The following is a 6,922-nucleotide window of genomic DNA, read 5'->3' as shown; positions in this document are numbered from 1 at the left end:
TTTTAGCAGCAATAAATATAGACATTAATAAAGAGTGTTAAAGTCTTTACCGGTATTAGTTAAGTGCCACTAGAATCAATGTCGCTAAAGGCTTTAGGGACATATACAAATAGTGCTAATTGCCGATAAAAATTCATATTTAGCGGCAATTAAGAATTAATTGCCGCTAATAATTATTTTTATGTAGTGCTATCACTGTGTATTATGCCCATGAGTGGCCTTGAATGACTATTATGATCCTTTATTGATGATATGCCATGATTGGTATGGTTGGTTATTGATGTGAAACTTGTCATCCTATCATTATGCGTATGAACTTGTTATTTACATTGGTGCTGAGACTCTTATATGAGCTGATACAATATGGAATTGATGAAAAATAGAATGACAAAGAGGATGTGATATGATTTGAGGTATCATGTGATATGATTTGACATGATCAGAGATACGATCTGAAGTGCATGAATTGTATGTCCTTCATGGTCCCGACTAGCCGCTGAGCAGCGGTGTGTATCGATAGAATAGACATGCATCATTTTCTATGACATTTGCATCGAACTGCACCCAGCCATTATCAATGATTGATGTCTATGAGTGAGTTTGTTATTATCGTGACTAGTAAATCAAGGAAGTTGAATTGATATTGTTGGAAGTTAGATGGTGTTGCTTATCTGCTGAGTTACTTCTATTGTGTTATATTCTTTGATACTATTGCAATGTCTAGGATGAGTTTTTTTTTATATCTGTGCAAATTGTAGTATTCAGAGGTTCGGATGGTGTGTTAGGGTTTAGGGTGTTCGCCACCACTTTGTTGAGGGTCAGCTAGGGATACTTGCTAAGTACCGATGTTATTTTGGTAGTCACTCCCTTGCTTTTCTACACTTGTATATGTTACGGACCCAATACTACCTGATCATCCTTTTGCATCAGTATTTGAGGCTTACTCTTAGTAGTACGTGAGGTACCTACTAGTTTCTCCGGCAGACGTCACAAACCCTTATATTATTTCATTATTCTATTCTAGAACCAAAGACATTCATACTTGTTCTTTCATCGAATATGTATTATTATCTAATCGCTTGTTCTTGTGACACCAAGTTTTGGAGAAGGTTATATGTTTATATTTATGGATTCCGCGTAATGTTTTCTTAGTTCCTTGTAGAGGGTTATTCAGGTTGACTTGTCTTGGTGGGATAAGAACCGTGGCATCACACTTGATTTTTGGGTTGTGAAAACAGTTGCCCAATCATCCTTGTCCTTTTTCTTGATAGGCACATAACACACTTCAATTGCTTGCAGCATAATAATTAAAGTTTCATATATTTTATATCGACGATGATGGTTAATATTAATTAATTTGTACTGATTATGACTTTAACACCAACATCCATAGTTAGATCAAATCATTCATATATACATTTTGCTTTAATGGTGCTTCACAATATTTCACTTGTATAATCTCTTTTATATATGCATAGTAATCACCAAAATTTGAATTTGAGATACAAATTTCATTGCTCATTATTGATCATGCACTACCATCACATTTTGTGTAAAATTTGTATCCATAAACAAAATATAGTGCCCCTCATTGGCTAGGAAGATTTTTTTTTCTCTTTATAGTGAATTATTTATGGAAAAGAGTAAAAACATGTCTTTAATAAACTATGTGAAATTGAATAAAAATGTCATTCGTTAATAGTTGGGATAAGGGTGTGAAAAATACCTCAACTTTGGTCGAATTTGCTGTTGCGATACTAAACTTTCATGAGGACCTATTACCTCCCTAGACTATTTAATACCGTATTTTTCCAAAAAATATTATTTTTGTAGAACATTTTTCATATATACTTTTCTTTTAAAATCCCTTTAACCAAAAGTAGAAAGTAATCTTTTTTCTTCGTAATATCTTTTTATCAATTTAAATAGAATTACCTTGTATACTTTTAACTGATAATAGATGTCATATATATATACATAACTATCATATGACCTTGTCAATTTTTTTTTCAAATAATGATTAAAAATGTTTCTAATAAAATTTTTAAAAAATTATTTCCTAATACATACGAGTTGAAGTATAATAAATATTTGTTATTATATTCCTTGATTTTAAAGTTAATATGAACAAATGGTCAACAATAACTCCATCGACGGTGTTNCATTATTTTTTTTTCAAATAATGATTAAAAATGTTTCTAATAAATTTTTTTAAAAATTATTTCCTAATACATACGAGTTGAAGTATAATAAATATTTGTTATTATATTCCTTGATTTTAAAGTTAATATGAACAAATGGTCAACAATAACTCCATCGACGGTGTTTTAGAGATATTTTGTGATATGAAGCATTGTAATCAATTTTTGTGTTTTATGACATTATGATTGTTGTGTCTTAATTTTGAAATGAACGATTATATTAGCAAATGCTTAAAAGGATGAATTTGTCGCAAAATAGACTCATGTCTTATTGTGTAAGGTACATATTTAATAGCACATGTCCTACGATCTATGCCTATGTATTTGCTTTCGGCGATGAACTCCCTAGTATGAGTTTTAGATCAACTTCATAAGCTTTTTGCTAAGTTCTTCTGGTGTGATGCCACTATTTCAAAGAATAAACTGGGTGTCTGGGAATAGTATGTGTTATCCAAAAGAAGAAGGGGGACTGGGACTCAGATCATTACATGATGTATCCAAAGCACTCTTTGCTAAGCTTTGGTAAAATTTTAGAACAACCACTTAATCTTTGTGGAATAAGTATTGCAAGAAGTTCTACTCAATTATAGCCGTAGGATGGGGTGCATCACATATGTGGAGGAATATGATAGTAGTAAGAGAAGATGTGGAGCACAACATTTTGTGACAGATTAAAGCAGAAAATTATAATTTCTCATTTGATTGCTAGAAAAAACAAGGGGTTATGTATTATGCTGAAGGTGATATTGTAACACCCCAGAAATTTTTTGAGCTAAGACTCGAACCATCCTTCGTTGTGAGTATGATTTTATCGAGGAATTTAAAATTTCTTGAGTGTTGAGGTCACTAGATGTAGCACCTTGAGTTCCAAGAAGAACTAAATATAATTAATTCAAGTCATTCCTGAGTTCTTCTAAGTTTGGATCAACTTCAAACGACTATAACTCTCAGTACAAGATGAATTATGTAACACCCCATATCCGAAACCAAACCAACCAGCAGATTTCCAGAAGTTGTAGGTGCAACCCATGGTTTCCACCCACGGACCATAGGTGGGGGTCCATGGAAGGCCACCTGCAACCCCTCCCCAGAAAAATCTAGAAAATTATCTAAGGGTCGACCCACAGACCGTAGGTCAGACCACGGGACATGGTCCTGGCCCGTGGATCGAGACCCCAGAACCTAGTCTCTGAAGCCAAATGGTGGTTGACCAGGACGGACCGTGGGTCAGTCCACGGACCGTCGGTTGGCCCTGACATCTTTTAAGTCATGAATCGTTTGGTTTTTTCCTTATGCGTTGGACCCCTAAACTACGTAGGTTTGGTCAGTTTTAGCCTAGAAACTAAATTAGAACCTAACTTGATCAATCATTCACCAAAAATTCATCGATCTTAGAGCCAAATAAGAGGAAAAGTTGAGCAGCCTAGTCCAAGAATGCAACAGGGTTTCGTCAGTTCCAACCCCAAAATCGAAAGATTTTTCCGTGAAATTCATCACCGGGTATGTGGGATTTCACTTGTGGGTTCCTTTCACCCATTAGGTTCTTAGAATTCAGTTAGATTCTTGATTCCCTCCATATTATCAACACCAAGGATTTCTAGAATTTCAGCAGATTACTATGATTTAGTTATTTTAACGTTCCTAATCAGATTATCATGTCTTAGTATTGTGTTTGTGTAGATTCTTGCTTGAGACTCAGAACCCTAGTTGTATAGATTCATTTAGTTCATAAATTATACTTGCTAGGTCAGATTATTCAGATATACATGCCTCAGTTAAGAATGTTCTATTATCAATATATTAATGTTGCATTTTCAGTAAGCATATCAGTATTTTGAGCTATTCGGTATTACAAAAATTCAGTCATAATGTGTTAATTACATAATCAGTTGGAGTAGGCTTAATACCGAGTGGACTAAGGGTCAGTCACCCTCATAGCCCCAAAACTACGTGCCCTGTAGTTAAGTCCCCTTTGTGGGCATTATACTTAGTGATCACCCCAGTCATGCCTCTATACCCTTGGCAAGTTATATTGGGTCCTCTTGATGGGGTGTATACATCGAACTCCACATTTAGCTCATGTGGTTTTATGTCGATTATTAGTAGCTCCCACAGATAGATTCTAGTGTATTGACCAGGTTATCAGTTACAATTTAGTATTCAGCTCCAGTATGTTATAAACTTGGTCACTATATTCAGTCAGTTCATATTCAACATATTTAGCATATTTATCATTTTCAGATTATATCATTGCTTTATCGTTTGTTCAGTTATATGTTTTATTTAGCTTTATTCTATCCCGCATGCGCAGTACCTTTCAAGTACTGATGCATACTCTGCGCTACATCATCTCGTGATGTAGGTTCAGGTCATCAACATTCAGATCATGCATAGATCGATTCTCAATCTCTAGTTCAACACTATCAGTGGTGAGTCCTCATTCTTCGAGGACGATTGCCGTGATTATCTTTCTACTTTTAGTCTTTAGTTTTAGTTGCTGCAAGATTTAGTTGGGGCATGTCCCAGCATCTCTAGTCAGTTAGAGGCTTTTATTCAAACATAGTTTAGATTCAGTTTTAGATTCAGTTTTATCTTTCAGTTGTCATTAAACTCCGTTATACTTATTCAGATTTTTCATGAGTATTCCCTATCACTTTCAATTGATCTCATGTTTTAAGCTTCCGCACAGTATTTCTTATTTCAGTTTATTTTAGTATGCTTATGATATTCTAGTAAGGTTAGCTTGGGGTCACTCGTGATCCTAGGTTCCGTGTCCATGTCCTGGGGGTAGCTTCGGGGTGTGACAAACTTGGTATTAGAGCATTAGGTTCAAGAGTCCTAGGATGTCTGAAAGCTGCACTAATTAGAGTCTCTTTCATGTGTGTAAAGTGCACCACATTTAATGAGAGGGAAGCTACAAAGTGTTTTAGAAAAAACTTCACTTTCTTGCTATTCTTATGGTGCGCGGGTGTGGTATGATATCCTTTATAATCCATCATTATGCGTTTCAAATCATGCCTCTTTGTAGAGCTTACCCACGGAATGCTAATGCACGCAACGCTAACGCAGCTCCTCTAGTCCTAGATTAGCAAGTTTCGAATGCAGAGTTTCGAAATGCCATTCAACTTTTGGCTTAGAGTATGATCAACCAGAATAATCAGCAGGCCCAGTTTCTACTAACACTAATATTGGGTCAGCTGCAGCTAGTGTTTGGGATTTTGTTAGGATGAATTCACCTGAGTTTCTAGGGTCGCAAGTTGGTGAGGATCCCTAGAACTTTATTGATGAGGTCAAGAAAATCTTTGGAGTGATGCAAGTGACTGTAATGATAGGGTAGAGTTGGCATCCTACCAGCTTAATGATGTATCTCACATCTGATTTACTCAATGGAAAGAAACAGGGGTATGGATGCAGTTCCTATCACTTGGGAGTGTTTTAGTGAGACTTTTCTGGATAAGTTCTTCCCAAGAGAGTTGAGGGAGGCAAAATCTCAGGTGTTCATGAATTTGAGGCAAGGTAGAATGTTAGTCCAAGAGTATGAACTCAAGTTCACCCAACTCTCCAGGTATGCTCCTCACATGGTTGTTGATCCAAGGGCACAAATGAACAAGTTTCTGTATGGGCTATCCGACTTAGTGAAAACAGAGTGCAGGAATGCTATGTTGCTACAAGGTATGAACATCTCTTGGATCATGACGCATGCTTAGCAGGTTGAGGGAGATAAGCTTATGGAACATGCTAAGGATAATAAGAAGGCTAGGACAGACAACTATGAGTATTCTCAACATAAATCGGATAATGGAAATCGCTCTCAGTTCCAACAGAAATCTTCAGCTCTAGCACCTTCATCAGCTAGTGTTCCATCCTCCAGGTTTTGACAGTATCAGAAAGGTAGAGCATCAGGCTCGAAGTCCTAGGGAAGTGTTTTCGTTACTAGGACCTACCCAACTTGTCTAAAGTATGGTAAGAACCATCTGGGCGAGTGTCTTGCAAGAAAAGATGGATGTTTTGGGTATGGTCAGTCTGGTCATAGGTTGAGAGATTGTCCTTCTTTTAAACAGGGTCAATAAGGCAATAATGGTAGGGATCCGTTTACAACTTCAGAAGCACCAGCAGATCGCCCGACTCAGTAAGGTAACTCATTTGGTACAGGTGGTGAACAACACCAAAACAGGTTGTATGCTATTCAGGCTCGCCAAGATCAGGAAGATTCTCCTGATGTGGTCACTGGTACGTTGCAAGTCTTTAACTTAGATATTTATGCCTTATTAGATCTAGGGGATACTCTTTCCTTTGTAACTCCCTATATAGCAGTAAACTTCAGTGTCAGTCCAGAAACTCTCTCCGAACCTTTCTCAGTCTCTACTCCAGTCGGTGAACCAGTTATAGCTAAATGAGTATAAAAAATTACCCTGTTGTAGTCTCGCAGAAAGTCACCTCAGCAGATCTTGTAGAGTTAGAAATGGTAGATTTTGATATCATTCTAGGCATGGATTGGTTACATTCCTATTATTCCTCAGTCAATTGTAGAACTAGGATCGTTCATTTTTAGTTTCAAACGAACCAATCTTGAATGGAAGAGTAGTATCTCAGTGCCTATGGGTCGATTCATTTCTTACCTTAAGGCCATAAAGATGATCTCTAAGGGTTGTCTCTATCATCTAGTTCGGGTTAAGGATTCAAGCTCCAAAACCCCAACTTTTGAGTCAGTTCCAGTAGTA

This window comes from Solanum stenotomum, chromosome 3 (assembly GCF_019186545.1).
Source record: "Solanum stenotomum isolate F172 chromosome 3, ASM1918654v1, whole genome shotgun sequence".
Classification (NCBI taxonomy): Eukaryota; Viridiplantae; Streptophyta; class Magnoliopsida; order Solanales; family Solanaceae; genus Solanum; species Solanum stenotomum.
Note: the sequence above shows the minus strand (reverse complement) of the source record.